We start from the raw sequence: 24,080 nt of genomic DNA on the forward strand, positions 1-24,080 counted from the left end.
GCATAATTTCAATGTAAATCTTCTTAATCATGGTATGAATATTCAGATCCGAAAGGTTCAAGACAAAAGTTCATATTGACATAAAAATGATAATACTTCAAGCATACTAATCAAACAATTATGTCATCTCAAAATAACATGGCCAAAGGAAGTTCATCCCTACAAATTCATATAGTTAGGCTATGCTTCATTTTCGTCACACAAAGATGTTCCCAACTTCTATACCCCCGATGACAAGCCAAGCAATTGTTTCATACTCAAATAATCTCAAACTTTTTCAACCTTCACGCAATACATGAGCGCGAGCCATGGACATAGCACTATGGGTGGTATAGAATATGATGATGGGGATTGTGTGGAGAAGACAAAAAAGGAGAAAGTCTCACATCAACAAGGCTAATCAATGAGCTATGGAGATGCCCATCAATTGATGTTAATGCAAGGAGTAGGGATTGCCATGCAATGGATGCACTAGAGATAAGAATGCTCAACAAAAGAAAACTAGTGGGTGTGCATCCAACTTGCTTGCTCATGAAGACCTAGGGCATTTTGAGGAAGCCCATCGTTGGAATATACAAGCCAAGTTCTATAATGAAAAATTCCCACTAGTATGAACAAGACAACTTGTGAGACTCACTATATGAAAATCATGGTACTACTTTGAAGCACAATATATGAGACTCACTACATGAAGAACAAGGTGCTACTTTGAAGCACAAGTGTGGAAAAAGAGATAGTAGCATTGCCCTTTTTATTTTCTCCTTTTTTGGGGCCTTTCTTTTTTTCTTTTTGGCCTTTCTCTCCTTTTTTTTTGATTGGGCAATGCTCTAATAATGATGATCATCACACTTCTATTGATTACAACATAATGATTACAACTCGATACTAGAACAAGATATGACTCTATATGAATGCCTCCGGCGGTGTACCGGGATGGTGCAATGAATCAAGAGTGACATGTATGAAAAATAATGCATGGTGGATTTGCCACAAATACGATGTCAACTACAAGATCATGCAATGGCAATATGACAAAAGTAAAGCATGTCATGATGATGATGATGGTGGTGGAAGTTGCATGGCAATATATCTCGGAATGGCTATGGAAATGCCATGATAGGTAGGTATGGTGGCTGTTTTGAGGAAGATATAGAGAGGTTTATGTGTGAAAGAGCGTATCATATCACGGGGTTTGGATGCACCGGCGAAGTTTGCACCAACTCTCAATGTGAGAAAGGGCAATGCACGGTACCGAAGAGGCTAGCAAATGGCGGAAAGGTAAAAGTGCGTATAATCCATGGACTCAACATTAGTCAAAAGAACTCATATACTTATTGCAAAAATTTAGAAGTCATCAAAAATCAAATACTACGCGCATGCTCCTAGGGGGATAGATTGGTAGGAAAAGACCATCGCTCGTCCCCGACCACCACTCATAAGGATGCACAAGCCAGGTACACTTCATGCTTCAAATTTGTTACACAACTTTAACCATACGTGCATGCTACGGGACTTGCTAACTTCAACACAAGTATTTCTCAAATTCACAACTACTCAACTAGCACGACTATGATATTATCACCTCCATATCTCAAAACAATTATCAAGCATCAAACTTATCTTAGTATTCAACCCACTAAAAAGAAAGTTTCACATATCTTGAATACCAAGTATATTAACATTAAGCAAATTACCATGCTATTAACGACTCTCAAAATAATCTAAGTGAAGCATGAGAGATCAAGTTTCTTTAAAACAAACCACCACCGTGCTCTAAAAGATCTAAGTGAAGCACTAGAGCAAAAATTATCACGCTCAAAAAGATATAAGTGAAGCACATAGAGTAAACTATCAAGCTCAAAAGATATAAGTGAAGCACATAGAGTATTCTAACAAATTTCAATTCATGCATGGCTCTTTCAAAAGGTGTGTACATCAAGGATGATTGTGGTAGACTAACAAGCAAAGACACAAATAATACAAGACGCTCCAAGCAAAACACATATCATGTGGTGAATAAAAATATAGCTCCAAGTAAATTACCGATGGAAGTGGACGAAAGAGGGGATGCCTTCCGGGGCATCCCCAAGCTTTGACTTTTTGGTGTCCTTGGATTATCTTGGGGGTGCCATGGGAATCCCCAAGCTTAGGCTCTTTCCACTCCTTGTTCCATATTCCATCAAAAGAATTCACCCAAAACTTGAAAACTTCACAACACAAAACTTAATAGAAATCTCGTGATCTCCGTTAGAGAAAGAAAACAAAAGACTACTTTAAGGTACTGTAGTGAACTTGTTCTTTATTTGTATTGGTGTTAAACCTACTGTATTCCAACTTCTCTATGGTTTATAAACTATTTTACTAGCCATAGATTCATCAAAATAAGCAAACAACACACGCAAAACAGAATCTGTGAAAAACAGAACAGTCTGTAGTAATCTGTTACTAACGCAAACTTCTGGAACCCAAAAAATTCTACCAAAATTAGACGACCTGGGAAATTTGTTTATTGATCAGCAGAAATTGGAATCACTATTTTATCACGTTCTGGTGATTTTTGACAATTCGGGCACTGAGCGCAAAGATTCTGGAAATTACAGCAAGATCAAATAACTATCTTCCAAGAAGATCTAATAGGTTTAACTTGGCACAAACACTAATTAAAAGATAAAACCACATCTAAACAGAATCTAGATGGATTATTTATTCCTAAACAGAACCAAAAACAAAAAACACAAAATAAAATTGGGTTGCCTCCCAACAAGTGCTATCGTTTAACGCCTCTAGCTAGGCATGATGCTCACATAAAAGATAAGAATTGTAACATAAAGAGAGCATCATGAAGAATATGACTAGCACATTTAAGTCTAACCCACTTCCTATGCATAGGGATTTTGTGAGCAAACAACTTGTGGGAACAAGAATCAACTTGCATAGGAAGGTAAAACAAGCATAACTTCATAACTTTTAAGCACATAGAGAGGAAACTTGATATTATTACAATTCCTACAAGCATATATTCCTCCCTCATAATAATTTTCAGTAGCATCATGAATGAATTCAAAAATATAACCAGCACCTAAAGCATTATTTTCATGATGTACAAGCATAGAATTTTTATTACTCTCCACATAAGCAAAATTCTTCTCATTCGGAATAGTGGGAGCAAACTCAACGAAATAACTATCATGTGATTGAAAATTAAGATCAAGATGACAAGTTTCATGGTTATAATTATTCTTCAAAGCATACGTTTCATCACAATAATCATCATAGATAGGAGGCATGCTTGCATCATAATAAATTTGCTCATCAAAACTTGGGGGACAAAATATATCATCTTCATCAAACATAGCTTCCCCAAGCTTGTGGCTTTGCATATCATTAGCATTGTGGATATTCAAGGAATTCATACTAACAACATTGCAATCATGCTCATCATTCAAATATTTAGTGCCAAACATTTTATAGATTTCTTCTTCTAGCACTTGAGCATAATTATCCTTTCCATCATACTCACGAAAGATATTAAAAAGGTGAAGCGTATGAGACAAACCCAATTCCATTTTTTTATAGTTTTCTTTTATAAACTAAACTAGTGATAAAACAAGAAACTAAAAGACTCGATTGCAAGATCTAAAGATATACCTTCAAGCACTCACCTCCCCGGCAACGGCGCCAGAAAAGAGCTTGATGTCTACTACACAACCTTCTTCTTGTAGACGTTGTTGGGCCTCCAAGTGCAGAGGTTTGTAGGATAGTAGCAAATTTCCCTCAAGTGGATGACCTAAGGTTTATCAATCCGTAGGAGGCGTAGGATGAAGATGGTCTCTCTCAAGCAACCCTGCAACCAAATAACAAAGAGTCTCTTGTGTCCCCAACACACCCAATACAATGGTAAATTGTATAGGTGCACTAGTTCGGCGAAGAGATGGTGATACAAGTGCAATATGGATGGTAGATAAAGGTATTTGTAATCTGAAAATATAAAAACAGCAAGGTAACTAATGATAAAAGTGAGCGTAAACGGTATTGCAATGATAGGAAATAAGGCCTAGTGTTCATACTTTCACTAGTGCAAGTCCTCTCAACAATAATAGCATAATTGGATCACATAACTATCCCTAAACATGCAACAAAGAGTCACTCCAAAGTCACTAATAGCGGAGAACGAATGAAGAGATTATGGTAGGGTACGAAACCACCTCAAAGTTATTCTTTCCAATCAATCCGTTGGGCTATTCCTATAAGTGTCACAAACAGCCCTAGAGTTTGTACTAGAATAACACCTTAAGACACAAATCAACCAAAACCCTAATGTCACCTAGATACTCCAATGTGACCTCAAGTATCCGTGGGCATGATTATACGATATGCATCACACAATCTCAGTTCATCTATTCAACCAACACAAAGAACCTCAAAGAGTGCCCCAAAGTTTCTACCGGAGAATCACGATGAAAACGTGTGCCAACCCCTATGCATAGGTTCCCAATGTCACGAAACCCGCAAGTTGGTCACCAAAACGTACATCAAGTGGCATGTGGTATCCCATTGTCACCACAGATATCCACGGCAAGACATACATCAAGTGTTCTCAAGTCTTTAAAGACTCAATCCGATAAGATTACTTCAAAGGGGAAACTCGATTCATTGCAAGAGAGAAGAGGGGGGAAGAAACATCATAGGATCCAAATATAATAGCAAAGCTCGCGATACATCAAGATCGTATCATCTCAAGAACACGAGAGAGAGAGATCAAACACATAGCTACTGGTACATACCCTCAGCCCCGAGGGAGAACTACTCCCTCCTCGTCATGGAGAGCACCGGGATGATGAAGATGGCCACCGGAGAAGGATTGCCCCCTCCGGTAGGGTGCCAGAACGGGTCTAGATTGAGTTTCGGTGGCTACGGAGGCTTCTGGCGGTGGAACTCCCGATCTATGGTGCTCTCGGATGTTTTTAGGGTATATGGAGATATATAGGCGGAAGAAGTACGTTGATGGAGCTCCGAGGGGCCCACGAGGCAGGGGGCGCGCCCAGGGGGGGGGGGGGCGCCCTCCACCCTCGTGACCTCCACGGAAACTTCTTGGAGTAGGGTCCAAGTCTCCTGGATCACGTTCGGTGAGAAGATCACGTTCCCGAAGGTTTCATTCTGTTTGGACTCCGTTTGTTATTCTGTTTCCTCGAAATACTGAAATATGCAAAAAACAGCATTTCTGGGCTGGGCCTCCGGTTAATAGGTTAGTCCCAAAAATAATATAAAAGTGGAAAATAAAGCCCAATATAGTCCAAAACAGTAGATAAAGTAGCATGGAGCAATCAAAAATTATAGATACGTTGGAGACGTATCAGCCTTGCAAGCAATGTTACTAATGAGTTAGTTACGGGATGTTGCATTACAGAATGAGTAAAGAGACTTGGTGGTAACGAGATTGAACTAGGTATTGAGATACCGACGATCGAACCTCGGGCAAGTAACATACCGATGACAAAGGGAACAACATATGTTGTTATGCGCTTTGACCGATAAAGATCTTCGTAGAATATGTAGGAACCAATATGAGCATCCAGGTCCGCTATTGGTTATTGACCAGAAGTGAATCTCGGTCATGTCTACATAGTTCTCGAACCCGTAGGGTCCGCACGCTTAAAGTTCGGCGACGATCGATATTATGAGTTTATGTGTTTTGATGTACCAAAGGTAGTTCGGAGTCCCGGATATGATCACGGACATGACGAGGAGCCTCGAAATGGTCGAGACATAAAGATCAATATATTGGAAGGCTATGTTTGGACATCGGAATGGTTCCGGGTGAGTTCGGGCATTTACCGGAGTACCGGGTAGTTACCGGAACCCCCCGGGGAGTCATTGGGCCTTAATGGGCCTTAGTGGGAGAGAGGAGGAGGCGGCCAAGGTGCCCCCCCAAGTTCAATCCGAATTGGGGTCGGGGGCCGGTCCCCCTTTTCCTTCTCCCTCTCTCCTTCTTTCTTCTCCTACTCCAACTAGGGAAGGGGGAATCCTACTCCCACCGAGAGTAGGACTCCCCACTTGGGCGCGCCATGAGAGGGCCGGCCCTCCCCTCCTCCACTCCTTTATATATGGGGGAGGGGGCACCCCATAGACACACAAGTTGATTGTTTAGCCGTGTGCGGTGCCCCCCTCCACAGATTTCCACCTCGGTCATATCGTTGTAGAGCTTAGGCGAAGCCCTGAGTCGGTAACTTCATCATCACCGTCATCACGCCGTCATGCTGATGAAACTCTCCCTTGACCTCAGCTGGATCTAGAGTTCATGGGACGTCACCGAGCTGAACGTGTGCAGATCGCGGAGGTGCCGTACCTTCGGTGTTAGGATCGGTCAGATCGTGAAGACGTACGACTACATCAACCGCGTTGTCATAACTCTTCTGCTTACGTTCTACGAGGGTACATGGACAACACTCTCCCCTCTCGTTGCTATGCATCACCTAGATGGACCTTGCGTGTGCGTAGGAATTTTTTTGAAATTACTGCGTAACCCAACAGTGGCATCAGAGCCAGGTCTATGCATAGATGTTATATGCACGAGTAGACCACAAAGGAGTTGTGGGCGTGAGTATATACATTTTGCTTACCATCACTAGTTGATTCTTGATTCAGTGGTATTGTTGGATGAAGCGGCTCAGACCGACATTACGCGTACGCTTACACGTGACTGGTTCTACCAACGTGCTTCGCACACAGGTGGCTAGTGGGTGTCTTTTTCTCCAACTTTAGTTGAATCGCTTTCAATGAACAGGGTTCTTTCTGAAGATCAAAAAGCAATCACTATATTATGTTGTGGTTTTGATGCGTAGGTAAGAACGGTTCTTGCTAGAAGCCGTAGCAGCCACGTAAAACTTGCAACAACAAAGTAGAGGACGTCTAACTTGTTTTTGCAGGGCATGATGTGATGTGATATGGTCAAGACGTGATTATATAAATTGTTGTATGAGATGATCATGTTTGGTAACACAGTTATTGGCAACTGGTAGGAGCCATATGATTATCACTTTATTGTATGAAATGCAATCGCCATGTAATTGCTTTACTTTATCACTAAGTGGTAGTGATAGTCGTAGAAGCAATAGTTGGTGAGACGACAACGATACTTCGATGGAGATCAAGGTGTCAAGCCAGTGATGATGGTGATCATGATGATGCTTTGGAGATGGAGATCAAAGGCACAAGATGATGATGGACATATCATATCACTTATATTTGATCGCATGTGATGTTTATCCTTTATGCATCTTATTTTGCTTAGTTCGGCGGTAGCATTATAAGATGATCTCTCACTAAATTTCAAGGTATAAGTGTTCTCCCTGAATATGCACCGTTGCTACAGTTCGTCGTGCCGAGACACCACATGATGATCGGGTGTGATAAGCTCTATGTTCACATACAACGGGTGCAAGCCAGTTTTGCACATGCAGAATACTCGGGTTAAACTTGACGAGCCTAGCATATGCAGATATGGCCTCAGAACACTGAGACCGAAAGGTCGAGCGTGAATCATACAGTAGATATGATCAACATAGTGATGTTCACCATTGAAAGCTACTCCATCTCACATGATGATCGGACATGGTTTAGTTGATATGGATCACGTTATCACTTAGATGATTAGAGGGATGTCTATCTAAGTGGGAGTTCTTAAATAATATGATTAATTGAACTTTAATTTATCATGAACTTAGTACCTGATAGTATTTTGCATGTCTATGTTATTGTAGATAGATGGCCCGTGCTGTTGTTCCATTGAATTTTAATGCGTTCCTAGAGAAAGCTAAGTTGAAAGATGATGGTAGCAATTACATGGACTGGGTTAGTAACTTGAGGATTATCCTCATTGCTGCATAGAAGAATTATGTCCTGGAAGCACCGCTAGGTGACAAACCCGCTGCAGGAGCAACGCCAGATGTTATGAACGTCTGGCAGAGCAAAGCTGATGACTACTCGATAGTTTAGTGTGCCATGCTTTACGGCTTAGAACCGGAACTTCAACGACGTTTTGAACGTCATGGAGCATATGAGATGTTCCAGGAGTTAAAGTTAATATTTCAAGCAAATGCCCGGATTGAGAGATATGAAGTCTCCAATAAGTTCTACAGCTGCAAGATGGAGGAGAATAGTTCTGTCAGTGAACATATACTCAGAATGTCTGGGTACCACAACCACTTGACTCAACTGGGAGTTAATCTTCCTGGTGATAGTGTCATTGACAGAGTTCTTCAATCACTGCCACCAAGCTACAAAAGCTTCACGATGAACTATAATATGCAAGGGATGGATAAGATGATTCCCGAGCTCTTCGCAATGCTAAAGGCTGCGGAGGTAGAAATCAAGAAGGAGCATCAAGTGTTGATGGTCAACAAGACCACCAGTTTCAAGAAAAAGGGTAAAGGGAAGAAGGGGAGCTTCAAGAAGAATGGCAAGCAAGTTGCTGCTCAAGTGAAGAAGGATGGCAAAGTGAAAGGTATATTTGATATACATGTTATTGATGTGTACCTTACTAATGCTCGCAGTAGCGCCTGAGTATTTGATACTGGTTCTGTTGGTAATATTTGCAACTCGAAAAAGGGGCTACGGATTAAGCGAAGATTGGCTAAGGAAGAGGTGACGATGCGCGTGGGAAATGGTTCCAAAGTCGATGTGAGCATCGTCGGCACGCTACCTCTACATCTACCTTCGGGATTAGTATTAGACCTGAATAATTGTTATTTGGTGCCAACGTTAAGCATGAACATTATATTTGGATCTTGTTTGATGCGAGACAGAAATTCATTTAAATCGGAGAATAATGGTTGTTCTATTTATATGAGTAATATCTTTTATGGTCATGCACCCTTGATGAGTGGTCTATTTTTACTAAATCTCGATAGTAGTGATACACATATTCATAGTATTGAAGCCAAAAGATATAAGATTAATAATGATAGTGCAACTTATTTGTGGCACTGCCGTTTAGGTCATATTGGTGTAAAGAGCATGAAGAAACTCCATGTTGATGGACTTTTGGAATCACTTGATGCTTGCGAACCATGCCTCATGGGCAAGATGACTAAGACTCCGTTCTCCGGAACAATGGAACGAGCAACAAACTTATTGGAAATAATACATACTGATGTATGTGGTCCGATGAGTGTTGATGCTCGTGGTGGGTATCATTATTTTCTGACCTTCACTGATGATTTGAGCAGATATGAGTATATCTACTTGATGAAACATAAGTCTGAAACATTTGAAAAGTTCAAAGAATTTTAGAGTGAAGTGGAAAATCATCGTAACAAGAAAATTAAGTTTCTACGATCTGATCGTGGAGGTGGATATTTGAGTTATGAGTTTGGTCTTCATTTGAAACAATGCGGAATAGTTTCACAACTCACACCACCTGGAACACCACAGCGTAATGGTGTGTCCGAACATCGTAACCGCACTTTATTAGATATGGTGCAATCTATGATGTCTCTTACCGATTTACCGCTATCATTTTGGGGTTATGCTTTAGAGATGGCTACATTCACGTTAAATAGGGCACCATCGAAATCCGTTGAGACGATACCTTATGAACTGTGGTTTGGCAAGAAACCCAAGTTGTCATTTCTTAAAGTTTGGGGCTGCGATGCTTATGTGAAAAAGCTTCAACCTGATAAGCTCGAACCCAAATCGGAGAAATGTGTCTTCATAGGATACCCAAAGGAGACTATTGGGTACGCCTTCTATCATAGATCCAAAGGCAAGATATTCGTTGCTAAGAATGGATCCTTTCTAGAGAAGGAGTTTCTCTCGAAATAAGTGAGTGGGAGGAAAGTAGAACTTGATGAGGTAACTGTACCTGCTCCGTTATTGGAAAGTAGTTCATCACAGAAATCAGTTCCAGTGATTCCTACACCAGTAAGTGAGGAAGCTAATGATGATGATCATGAAACTTCTGATCAAGTTACTACCGAACCTCGTAGGTCAACCAGAGTAAGATCCGCACCAGAGTGGTACGGTAGTCCTGTTCTGGAGGTCATGTTACTTGACCATGATGAACCTACGAACTATGAGGAAGCAATGATGAGCCCAGATTCCGCAAAATGGCTTGAGGCCATGAAATCTGAGATGGGATCCATGTATGATAACAAAGTGTGGACTTTGGTTGACTTTCCCAATGATCGGCAAGCCATAGAGCATAAATGGATCTTCAAGAAGAAGACTGGCGCTGACGGTAATGTTACTGTCTACAAAGCTCGACTTGTTGCAAAAGGTTTTCGACAAGTTCAAGGAGTTGACTATGATGAGACCTTCTCACCCGTAGTGATGTTTAAGTCCGTCCGAATCATATTAGCAATTGCCGCATTTTATGACTATGAAATTTGGCAAATGGATGTCAAAACTGCATTCTTTAATGGATATCTTAAAGAAGAGTTGTATATGATGCAACCAGAAGGTTTTGTCAATCCAAAAGGTGCTAAAAAAGTGTGCAAGCTCCAGCGATCCATTTATGGACTGGTGCAAGCCTCTCGGAGTTGGAATATACGCTTTGATAATGTGATCAAAGCATATGGTTTTATACAGACTTTTGGAGAAGCTTGTATTTACAAGAAAGTGACTGGGAGCTATGTGATGACCCACAAGTATAGGGGATCTATCGTAGTCCTTTCGATAAGTAAGAGTGTCGAACCCAACGAGGAGCAGAAGGAAATGATAAGCGGTTTTCAGCAAGGTATTCTCTGCAAGTACTGAAATAGGTGGTAACAGATAGTTTTGTGATAAGGTAAATTGTAACTAGCAACAAGTAACAAAAGTAAATAAAGTGCAGCAAGGTGGCCCAATCCTTTTTGTAGCAAAGGATAAGCCGGAACAAACTCTTATAATAGGAAAAGCGCTCCTGAGGACACATGGGAATATCGTCAAGCTAGTTTTCATCACGTTCATATGATTCACGTCTCCTTTTTGTAGCAAAGGATAAGCCGGAACAAACTCTTATAATAGGAAAAGCGCTCCTGAGGACACATGGGAATATCGTCAAGCTAGTTTTCATCACGTTCATATGATTCGCGTCCGATACTTTGACAATTTGATATGTGGGTGGACCGGTGCTTGGGTGCTGTTCTTACTTGAACAAGAATCCCACTTATGATTAACCTCTATTGCAAGCATCCGCAACTACAACAAAAGTATTAAGGTAAACCTAACCATAGCATGAAACATGTGGATCCAAATCAGCCCCTTACGAAGCAACGCATAAACTAGGGTTTAAGCTTCTGTCACTCTAGCAACCTATCATCTACTTATTACTTCCCAATGCCTTCCTCTAGGCCCAAATAATGGTGAAGTGTTATGTAGTCGACGTTCACATAACACCACTAGAGGCTAGACAACATACATCTTATCAAAATATCAAACGAATACCAAATTCACATGACTACTCATAGCAAGACTTCTCCCTTGTCCTCAGGAACAAACGTAATTACTCACAAAGCATATTCATGTTCATAATCAGAGGAGTAATAATATACATATAGGATCTGAACATATGATCTTCCACCAATTAAACCAACTAGCATCAACTACAAGGAGTAATCAACACTACTAGCAACCTACTAGCACCAATCCCGGACTTTGAGACAAGAATTGGATACAAGAGATGAACTAGGGTTTGGAGATGAGATGGTGCTGGTGAAGATGTTGATGGAGATTGCCCTCTCCCGATGAGAGGAGCGTTGGTGATGACGATGGTGATGATTTCCCCTTCCCGGAGGGAAGTATCCCCGGCAGAACAGCTCTGCCGGAGCTCTAGATTGGTTCCGCCAAGGTTCCGCCTCGTGGCGGCGGAGTCTCGTCCCGAAAAGTTCCTTCTTATTTTTTTTTTCTCATCGAAAGACTTCATATAGGAGAAGATGGACGTCGGAGAGCCACCAGGGGGCCCACGAGGTAGGGGGCGCACCCTAGGGGGGGCGCCCCCCACCCTCGTGAGAAGGGTGTGGGCCCCCTGGCCTTCATCTTTGGTGAGGATTTTTCTTTATTTATTTTAAGATGTTTCGTGAAGTTTCAGGACTTTTGAAGTTGCGCAGAATAAGTCTCTAATATTTGCTCCTTTTCCAGCCCAGAATTCCAGCTGCCGGCATTCTCCCTCCTTATGTAAACCTTATAAAATAAGAGAGAATAGCCATAAGTATTGTGACATAAAGTGAAATAACAGTCCATAATGCAATAAATATCGATATAAAAGCATGATGCAAAATGGACGTATCACTATGTAGCATTTCTGATATTATATGTGGATGACATATTGTTGATCGCAAATGATACTGAATTTCTGAATAGCATAAAAGGATACTTGAATAAGAATTTTTCAATGAAAGACCTCGGTGAAGCTGCTTATATATTAGGCATCAAAATCTATAGAGATAGATCAAGATGCTTAATTGGACTTTTACAAAGCACATACCTTGATAAAGTTTTGAAGAAGTTTAAAATGGATCAAGCAAATAAAGGGTTCTTGCCTGTGTTACAAGGTGTGAAGTTGAGTCAGACTCAATGACCGACCACTGCAGAAGATAGAGAGAAAATGAAAGTCATTCCCTATGCTTCAGCCATAGGTTCTATCATGTATGCAATGCTATGTACCAGACCTGATGTGTGCCTTTCTATTAGTTTAGCAGGGAGGTATCAAAGTAATCCAGGAGTGGATCACTGGATAGCGGTCAAGAACATCCTGAAATACCTGAAAAGGACTAAGGATATGTTTCTCGTTTATGGATGTGACAAAAAGCTTGTCGTAAATGGTTACGTTGATGCAAGCTTTGACACTTATCCGGATGCCTCTAAGTCACAAACCGGATACATATTTTTATTGAATGGTGGAGTTGTTAGTTGGTGCAGTTCCAAGCAGAGCGTCGTGGCGGGATCTACGTGTGAAGCGGAGTACATAGCTGCTTCAGAAGCAGCAAATGAAGGAGTGTGGATGAAGGAGTTCATATCCGATCTAGGTGTCATACATAGTGCATCAAGTCTAATGAAAATCTTTTGTGACAATACTAGTGCAATTGCCGTGGCAAAGGAATCCAGATTTCATAAGAGAACCAAGCACATCAAGAGACGCTTCAATTCCATCCGCGATCAAGTCAAGGAGGGAGACATATTGATTTGCAAGATACATACGGATCTGAATGTTGCAGACCCGTTGACTAAGCCTCTCTCACGAGCAAAACATGATCAACACCAAGACTCCATGGGTGTAAGAATCATTACTGTGTAATCTAGATTATTGACTCTAGTGCAAGTGGGAGACTGAAGGAAATATGCCCTAGAGGCAATAATAATGTTGTTATTTATATTTCCTTATATCATGATAAATGTTTATTACTCATGCTAGAATTGTATTAACCGGAAACTTAGTACATGTGTGAATACATAGACAAACAGAGTGTCACTAGTATGCCTCTACTTGACTAGCTCGTTAATCAAAGATGGTTAAGTTTCCTAGCCATGGACAAGAGTTGTCATTTGATGAATGGGATCACATCATTAGAGAATGATGTGATTGACTTGACCCATCTGTTATCTTAGCACGATGATCGTTTAGTTTGTTGCTATTGCTTTCTTCATAACTTATACATGTTCCTATGACTACGTGATTATGCAACTCCCGAATATTGGAGGAACACTTAGTGTGCTATCAAATGTCACAACGTAATTAGGTGACTATAAAGATGCTCTACAGGTGTCTCCAATGGTGTTTGTTGAGTTGGCATAGATCGAGATTAGGATTTGTCACTCCATGTATCGGAGAGGCATCTCTGGGCCCTCTCGGTAATGCACATCACTATAAGCCTTGCAAGCAATGTGACTAATGAGTTAGTTATAGGATGTTGCATTACGGAACGAGTAAAGAGACTTGACGGTAACGAGATTGTACCAGGTATTGAGATATCGACGATCGAATATCGGGCAAGTAACATACTGATGACAGAGGGAACAACGTATGTTGTTATGCAGTTTGACCGATAAAGATCTTCGTAGAATATGTAGGAACCAATATGAGCATCCAGGTTCCGCTATTGGTTATTGACCAGAAGTGAGTCTCGGTCATGTCTACATAGTTCTCGACCCCATAGGGTTCGCACGCTTAACGTTTGGTGATGATCGATATTATGAGTTTATGTGTTTTGATGTACCGAAGCTAGTTCGGAGTCCCGGATATGATCACGGACATGACGAGGAGTCTCGAAATGGTCAAGACATAAAGATCGATATATTGGAAGGCTATGTTTGGACATCGGAATGGTTCTGGGTGAGTTCGGGCATTTACTGGAGTACCTCGGAGTTACCGGACCCCCCCGGGGAGTCATTGAGACTTAATGGGCCTTAGTGGGAGAGAGGAGGAGGCGGCCAAGTTGCCCCCCCAAGTTCAATCCGAATTGGGGTGGGGGCTGGTCCCCCTTTTCCTTCTCCCTCTCTCCTCCTTCCTCCTTCTCCTACTCCAACTAGGGAAGGGGGAATCCTACTCCCACCGGGAGTAGGACTCCCCCCTTGGATGCGCCATGAGATGGCTGGCCCTCCCCTCCTCCACTCCTTTAGATACGAGGGAGGGGGCACCCCATAGACACACAAGTTGATTGTTTAGCCGTGTGCGGTGCACCCCTCAATAGATTTGCACCTCAGTCATATCGCTGTAGAGCTTAGGCGAAGCCCTGCGTCGGTAACTTCGTCATCATTGTCATCACGCCGTCGTGCTGACGAAACTCTCCCTCGACCTCAGCTGGATCTAGAGTTCGTGGGACATCACCGAGCTGAATGTGTGCAGATCACAGAGGTGCCGTACCTTCTGTGCTAGGATCAGTCGGGTCGTGAAGACGTACGACTACATCAATCACGTTGTCATAACACTTCCGCTTACGGTCTACGAGGGTACATGGACAACACTCTCCCCTCTCGTTGCTATGCATCACCTAGATGGATCTTGCGTGTGCATAGATTTTTTTTTGAAATTACCGTGTAACCTAACACTTGCTTGGGGGGCAAGTCTCCCCCCTAGCCGCCGCCCCCCTCTAGATGCATCTAGGGGCTGCCCCCCTCTTCCCTTCCCTAGTGCAGCCCTCCCCTCCTCCAACTCCTCCTCCTCCTCTGTAGTGCTTAGCGAAGCCCTGCCGGAGAACCATGAGCTCCACTGCCACCACGCCGTCGTGCTGCCAAAGTTCTCCCTCGACTTCTGCTCTCCCCTTGTTGGATCAAGAAGGAGGAGACGTCCCCGGGATGTACGTGTGTTGAACGCGAAGGCGCCGTCCGTTCGGTGCTTGGATCGGATCTTCCATGATTTGAATCGCCGCGAGTACGACTCCATCAACCGCGTTCTTGTAACGCTTCCGCTTCAAGGGTATGAAGATGCACTCCTTCTCTCTCATTGCTAGCATCTCCTAGATTGATCTGTGACACGTAGGAAATTTTGAATTATTACTACGTTCCCCATCGGTGGCATCATGAGCTAGGTCTATGCGTAGATTCTATGCACGAGTAGAACACAAAGTAGTTGTGGGTGATGATTTGTTCAATTTGCTTACCGTTACTAGTCTTATCTTCATGCGACAGCATTGTGGGATGAAGCAGCCCGGACCGACCTTGCATGTACGCTTACATGAGACTGGTTCCACCGACTAACATGCATTTGATGCATAAGGTGGCTAGCGGGTGTCTGTCTCTCCCACTTTAGTCGGATCGGATTCGATGAAGAGGGTCCTTATGAAGGGTAAATAGCAATTGGCATATCACCATTGTGGCTTTTGCGTAGGTAAGAAACGTTCTTGCTAGAAACCCATAGCAGCCACGTAAAACATGCAAACAACAATTAGAGGACGGCTAACTTGTTTTTGCAGGGTATGCTTGTGATGTGATATGGCCAAAAGGATGTGATGAATGATATATGTGATGTATGAGATTGATCATGTTCTTGTAATAGGAATCACGACTTGCATGTCGATGAGTATGACAACCGACATGAGCCATAGGAGTTGTCTTAATTTATTGTAGACCTGCGAGTAAATATAAACGCCATGTAATTATTACTTTACTTTATTGCTAACCATTAGCCATAGTAGTAGAAGTGATAGTTGGCGAGACAACTTTATGAAGACACAATGATGAAGATCATGATGATGGATATCATGGTGTCATGCCGATGACGAAGGTGATCATGCCGCGCCTCAAAGATGGAGATCAAAGGCGCAAGATGATATTTCCCATATCATGTCACGTTATGATTTGCATGTGATTTTTGTCATGTTTACATCTTATTTGCTTAGAACGACAGTAGCATAAATAAGATGATCCCTCACTAAAATTTTAAGAGATGTGTTCCCCCTAACTGTGCACCGTTGCGAAGGTTCGTTGTTTCGATGAACCACGTGATGATCGGGTGTGATAGATTCTAACGCTCGCATACAACGGGTGTAAGCCAGATTTACACATGCGAAACACTTAGGTTGACTTGATGCGCCTAGCATGTACAGACATGGCCTCGGAACACGAGAGACCAAAAGGTCGAACATGAGTCGTATAGTAGATGCGATCAACATGGAGATGTTCACCGTTGATGACTAGTCCGTCTCACGTGATAATCGGACACGGCCTAGTCGATTCGGATCATGTATCACTTAGATGACTAGAGGGATGTCTATCTGAGTGGGAGTTCATTAAATAATTTGATTAGATGAACTTAATTATCATGAACTTAGTCTAAAATATCTTTACAATATGTCTTGTAGATCAAATGGCCCACTGATGTCTACTACACAACCTTCTGCTTGTAGACGTTGTTGGGCCTCCAATTGCAGAGGTTTGTAGGACAGTAGCAAATTTCCCTCAAGTGGATGACCTAAGGTTTATCAATGCGTAGGAGGCGTAGGATGAAGATGGTCTCTCTCAAGCAACCCTGCAACCAAATAACAAAGAGTCTCTTGTGTCCCCAACACACCCAATACAATGGTAAATTGTATAGGTGCACTAGTTCGGCAAAGAGATGGTGAAACAAGTGGTATATGGATAGTAGATAATAGTTTTTGTAATCTGAAAATATAAAAACAGCAAGGTAACAAGTGATAAAAGTGAGCGTAAACGGTATTGCAATGTGTGGAAACAAGGCCTAGGGTTCATACTTTCACTAGTGTAAGTCCCCTCAACAATACTAACATAATTGGATCACATAACTATCCCTCAACATGCAACAAAGAGTCACTCCAAAGTCACTAATAGCGGAGAACGAATGAAGAGATTATGGTAGGGTATGAAACCACCTCAAAGTTATTCTTTCCAATCAATCCGTTGGGCTATTCCTATAAGTGTCACAAACAGCCCTAGAGTTTGTACTAGAATAACACCTTAAGACACAAATCAACCAAAAACCCTAATGTCACCTAGATACTCCAATGTCACCTCAAGTATCCATGGGTATGATTATACGATATGCATCACACAATCTCAGAGTCATCTATTCAACCAACACAAAGGACCTCAAAGAGTGCCCCAAGGTTTCTACCGGAGAATCACGACGAAAACGTGTGCGAACCCCTATGCATAGGTTCATGAGTGGAACCCGCAAGTTGATCACCAAAACATACATCAAGTGTTCTCAAATCTTTAAAGACTCAATCTGATAAGATTACTTCAAAGGGGAAACTCGATTCATTACAAGAGAGAAGAGGGGGAGGAGAAACATAAGATCCAAATATAATAGCAAAGCTCGCGATACATCAAGATCGTGCCAAATCAAGAACACGAGAGAGAGAGAGATCAAACACATAGCTATTGGTACATACCCTCAGCCCCGAGGGAGAACTACTCCCTCCTCGTCATGGAGAGCACTGGGATGATTAAGATGGCCACCGGAGAAGGATTGCCCCCTCTGGCAGGGTGCCGGAATGGGTCTAGATTGGTTTTCGGTGGCTACGGAGGCTTCTGGCGGCGGAACTCCCGATCTAATCTCCGTTCTGGAAGTTTTAGGGTATATGGAGTTATATAGGCAGAAGAAGCACGTCAGGGGAGCCACGAGGGCCCCACGAGGCAGGGGGTGCGCCCCTACCCTCGTGAGCTCCTCCTTCCTTCCTTGACGTGGGGTCCAAGTCCATCGGGTGGCTTTCATTCCAAAAATAACTTCTCTAGTTGATTTCGTTCCGTTTCGACTCCGTCTGATATTCCTTTTCTTCAAAACACTGAAATAGGCATAAAACAGCAAATCTGGGCTGGGCCTCCAGTTAATAGGTTAGTCCCGAAAGTAATATAAAAGTGGATAATAAAGCCCAATATTGCCCAAAATAGTAGATAATATAGCATGGAGCAATCAAAAATTATAGATACGTTGGAGACGTATCAAGCATCCCCAAGCTTAATTCCTGCTCGTCCTCGAGTAGGTAAATGATAAAAAAGATAATTTTTGATGCGGAGTGCTACTTGGCATAATTTCAATGTAATTCTTCTTAATTGTGGCATGAATATTTAGATCCATAAGATTCAAGACAAAAGTTCATATTGACATAAGAACAATAATACTTCAAGCATACTAACTAAGCAATTATGTTTTCTCAAAATAACATGGCCAAAGAAAGCTATCCGTACAAAATCATATAGTCTGGCTATGCTCTATCTTCACCACACAAAATATTTAAATCATGCACAACCCCGATGACAAGCCAAGCAATTGTTTCATACTTTTAATGTTCTCAAACTTTTTCAATCTTCACGCAATATATGAGCGTGAGCCATGGACATAGCACTATAGGTGGAATAGAATGGTGGTTGTGGAGAAGGCAAAAAGGGAGAAGATAGTCTCATATCAACTAGGAGTATCAACGGGCTATGGAGATGCCCATCAATAGATATCAATGTGAGTGAGTAGGGATTGCCATGCAACGGATGCACTAGAGCTATAAATGTATGAAAGCTCAACAAAATAAACTAGTGGGTGTGCATCCAACTCGCTTGCTCACGAAGACCTAGGGCATTTTGAGGAAGCCCATCATTGGAATATACAAGACAAGTTCTATAATGAGAGATTCCCACTAGTATATGAAAGTGACAACATAGGAGACTCTCTATCATGAAGATCATGGTGCTACTTTGAAGCACAAGTGTGGTAAAAGGATAGTAGCATTGCCCCTTCTCTCTTTTTCTCTCATTTTTTATTTGGGCCTTTCTCTTTTTTTATGGCCTCTTTTTTATTTTTTTATTTGGGCTTCTTTGGCCTCTTTTATTTATTTTTCATCCAGAGTCTCATCCCGACTTGTGGGGGAATCATAGTCTCCATCATCCTTTCCTCACTGGGACAATGCTCTAATAATGATGATCATCACACTTTTATTTACTTACAACTCAAGAATTACAACTCGCTTAGAACAAGATATGACTCTATATGAATGCCTCCGGTGGTGTACCGGGATGTGCAATGACGCATGAGTGACATGTATGAAAGAATTATGAACGGTGACCTTGCCCCAAATACGATGTCAACTACATGATCATGCAAAGAAATATGACAATGATGAAGCGTGTCATAATAATGGAATGGTGGAAAGTTGCATGGCAATATATCTCGGAATGGCTATGGAAATGCCATAATAGGTAGGTATGGTGGCTGTTTTGAGGAAGGTGTATGGTGGGTTTATGGTACCGGCGAAAGTTGCGCGGTACTAGAGAGGCTAGCAATGGTGGAAGGGTGAGAGTGTGTATAATCCATGGACTCAACATTAGTCATAAAGAACTCACATACTTATTGCAAAAATCTATTAGTTATCAAAGCAAAGTATTACGCGCATGCTCCTAGGGGGATAGATTGGTAGGAAAAGACCATCGCTCGTCCCCGACCGCCACTCATAAGGAAGACAATCAATAAATAGATCATGCTCCGACTTCATCACATAACGATTCACCATACGTGCTTGCTATGGGAATCACAAACTTCAACACAAGTATTTCTCAAATTCATAACCACTCAACTAGCATGACTCTAATATCACCATCTCCATATCTCAAAACAATTATCAAGTATCAAACTTCTCATAGTATTCAACACACTCATAAGAGAATTTTATTATTCTTGAATACCTAGCATATTAGGATTTTAGTAAATTACCATGCTATTAAGACTCTCAAAATAATATAAGTGAAGCATGAGAGTTCATCTATTTCTTCAAAATAAAACTACCACCATGCTCTAAAAGGATATAAGTGAAGCACTAGAGCAACAACAAACTACTCCGAAAGATATAAGTGAAGATCAATGAGTAGTCGAATAATTGTGCAACTATGTGAAGACTTTCTAACATTTAAGAATTTCAGATCTTGGTATTTTATTCAAACAGCAAGCAAAGAAAAAGAAAATGACATCTAAGAATAGCAAACATCATGTGAAGAAGCAAAAACTTAGGATCAACCGATACTAACCGATAGTTGTTGAAGAAGAAAGGTGGGATGCCAACCGGGGCATCCCCAAGCTTAGACGCTTGAGACTTCTTGAAATATTATCTTGGGGTGCCTTGGGCATCCCCAAGCTTGAGATTTTGTGTCTCCTTAATTCCTCTCATATCATGGTCTCCCTAAATCTCAAAAGCTTCATCCACACAAAAGTCAACAAGGACTCGTGAGATAAGTTAGTATAAACCATTGCAAAAACCTTATCATACTCTACTGTAGAAAATCACTAAAATTATTATTCAACATTGCATACTAAATGCCTCTGCATATTTAATAGTCCTATCCTCAAATAGAATCATTAAAGAAGCAAACATATGCAAACAATGCAAACATAACAGCAATCTGCCTAAACAGGATAGTCTGTAAAGAATGCTGCAACATCCATACTTCCCTAGCTCCAAAAATTATGAAAGAAAATTCCCACTGTAGTAAATTTATCAGAGATTAATATTCAAAAGGTTTCAACATTTTATCACATTCTGACTTTTCTAGGGAATTATTGCAACAGCGGTAAACTTTCTGTTTTCAAACAGCAACATGTATACTTGTAACATAGGCATAGTAAAGGCTATCAATGCCACTTTTATTGAAATAAAAGATGCAAAAAATTATTCTAAATAACAGAAAGAAAATCCTAACAAAATAAATTGACTCTCCAAGCAAAACACATATCATGTGGCGAATAAAAATATAGCTCCAAGTAAAGTTACCGATGAACGAAGACGAAAGAGGGGATGCCTTCTGGGGCATCCCCAAGCTTAGGCTCTTGGATATCCTTGAATATTACCTTGGGGTGCCTTTGGCATCCCCAATATTAGGCTCTTGCCACTCCTTGTTCCATAGTCCATCAAATCTTTACCCAAAACTTGAAAACTTCACAACACAAAACTTAACAGAAAACTCGTAAGCTCCGTTAGCGAAAGAAAACAAAACACTACTTCAAGGTACTGTAATGAACTCATTCTTTATTTATATTGGTGTTAAAACTACTGTATTCCAACTTCTCTATAGTTTATAAACCTTTTACTAGCCATATATTCATCAAAATAAGCAAACAACACATAGAAAACAGAATCTGTCAAAAACAGAACAGTCTGTAGTAATCTGTAACTAACGCAAACTTCTGGAACTCATAAAATTCTCAAATAAATTGCTGGACCTGAGGAATTTATTTATTAATCATATGAAAAAAGAATTAACTAAATATCACTCCAAATAAAAATGGCAGCAATTCTCATGAGCGCTAAAGTTTCTGTTTTTGACAGCATGATCAACAAGACTTTCCCCAAGTCTTCCCAAAGGTTCTACTTGGCACAAACACTAATTAAAAGAATAAAACCACATATAAACAGAGGCTAGATGAATTATTTATTACTAAACAGGAGCAAAAAGCAAGGAACAAAAATAAAATTGGGTTGCCTCCCAACAAGCGCTATCGTTTAACGCCCCTAGCTAGCCATGATGATTTCAATGATGCTCACATAAAGGATAAGAATTGAAACATAAAGAGCATCATGAAGAATATTACTAGCACATTTAAGAATAGCATACTTCCTATGCATAGGTATTTTGTGAGCAAACAACTTGTGGGAACAAGAATCAACTTGCATAGGAAGGTAAAACAAGCATAACTTTAAAATTTTAAGCACATAGAGAGAAAACTTGGTATTATTGCAATTCCTACAAGCATATATTCCTCCATCATAATAATTTTCAGTAGCATCATGAATGAATTCAACAATATAACCAGCACCTAAAGCATTCTTTTCATGATCTACAAGCATAGAAAGTTTACTACTCTCCACACAACCAAAATTCTTCTCATGAATAATAGTGGGAGCATCATAGGAAACTTGAATACTATAAATTGTTTCCACATTAAAAGAGTAATGTTCAGAGAAGGGGTAATCATAACCATGACAAGTTTTATAAATATAATCACTACTTTTTATAGCATAAGCATCATCACAATAATCATCATAAGTAGGAGGCATGCTATCATCATTATAAACTTGCATATCAAAACTTGGGAGACTAAAAATATCATCTTCATTAATCATAGCTTCCCCAAGCTTGTGGATTTGCATATCATTAGCATCATGGATATTCAAGGAATTCATACTAACAACATTGCAATCATGCTCATCATTCAAATATTTAGTGCCAAACATTTTATAGATTTCTTCTTCTAGCACTTGAGCACAATTATCCTTTCCATCATACTCACGAAAGATATTAAAAAGGTGAAGCGTATGAGACAAACTCAATTCCATTTTTTTATAGTTTTATTTTATAAACTAAACTAGTGATAAAACAAGAAACTAAAAGAATCGATTGCAAGATCTAAAGATATACCTTCAAGCACTCACCTCCCCGCCAACGACGCCAGAAAAGAGCTTGATGTCTACTACACAACCTTCTTCAAGTAGACGTTGTTGGGCCTCCAAGTGCAGAGGTTTGTAGGACAGTAGCAAATTTCCCTCAAGTGGATGACCTAAGGTTTATCAATCCGTAGGAGGCGTAGGATGAAGATGGTCTCTCTCAAGCAACCCTGCAACCAAATAACAAAGAGTCTCTTGTGTCCCCAACACACCCAATACAATGGTAAATTGTATAGGTGCACTAGTTCGGTGAAGAGATGGTGAAACAAGTGGTATATGGATAGTAGATAATAGTTTTTGTAATCTGAAAATACAAAAACAGCAAGGTAACAAGTGATAAAAGTGAGCGTAAACGGTATTGCAATGTGTGGAAACAAGGCCTAGGGTTCATACTTTCACTAGTGTAAGTCCCCTCAACAATACTAACATAATTGGATCACATAACTATCCCTCAACATGCAACAAAGAGTCACTCCAAAGTCACTAATAGCGGAGAACGAACGAAGAGATTATGGTAGGGTACGAAACCACCTCAAAGTTATTCTTTCCAATCAATCCGTTGGGCTATTCCTATAAGTGTCACAAACAGCCCTAGAGTTCATACTAGAATAACACCTTAAGACACAAATCAACCAAAACCCTAATGTCACCTAGATACTCCAATGTCACCTCAAGTATCCGTGGGTATGATTATACGATATGCATCACACAATCTCAGATTCATCTATTCAACCAACACAAAGGACCCCAAAGAGTGGCCCAAAGTTTCTACCGGAGAATCACGACGAAAACGTGTGCCAACCCCCATGCATAGGTTCATGGGCGCAACCCGCAAGTTGATCACCAAAACATACATCAAGTGAATCACATGATATCCCATTGTCACCACAGATATCCACGGCAAGACATACATCAAGTGTTCTCAAATCTTTAAAGACTCAATCCGATAAGATTACTTCAAAGGGGAAACTCGATTCATTACAAGAGAGAAGAGGGGGAGGAACAACATAAGATCCAACTATAATAGCAAAGCTCGCGATGCATCAAGATCGTGCCAAATCAAGAACACGAGAGAGAGAGAGAGAGAGATCAAACACATAGCTACTGGTACATACCCTCATCCCCGAGGGAGAACTACTCCCTCCTCGTCATGGAGAGCACCAGGATGATGAAGATGGCCGCCGGAGAAGGATTGCCCCCTCCGGCAGGGTGCCGAAATGGGTC

The sequence above is a fragment of the Triticum urartu genome, chromosome 3A (genome assembly GCF_056163025.1).
Source record: "Triticum urartu cultivar PI428250 chromosome 3A, HENAU_Tu73, whole genome shotgun sequence".
NCBI lineage: Eukaryota > Viridiplantae > Streptophyta > Magnoliopsida > Poales > Poaceae > Triticum > Triticum urartu.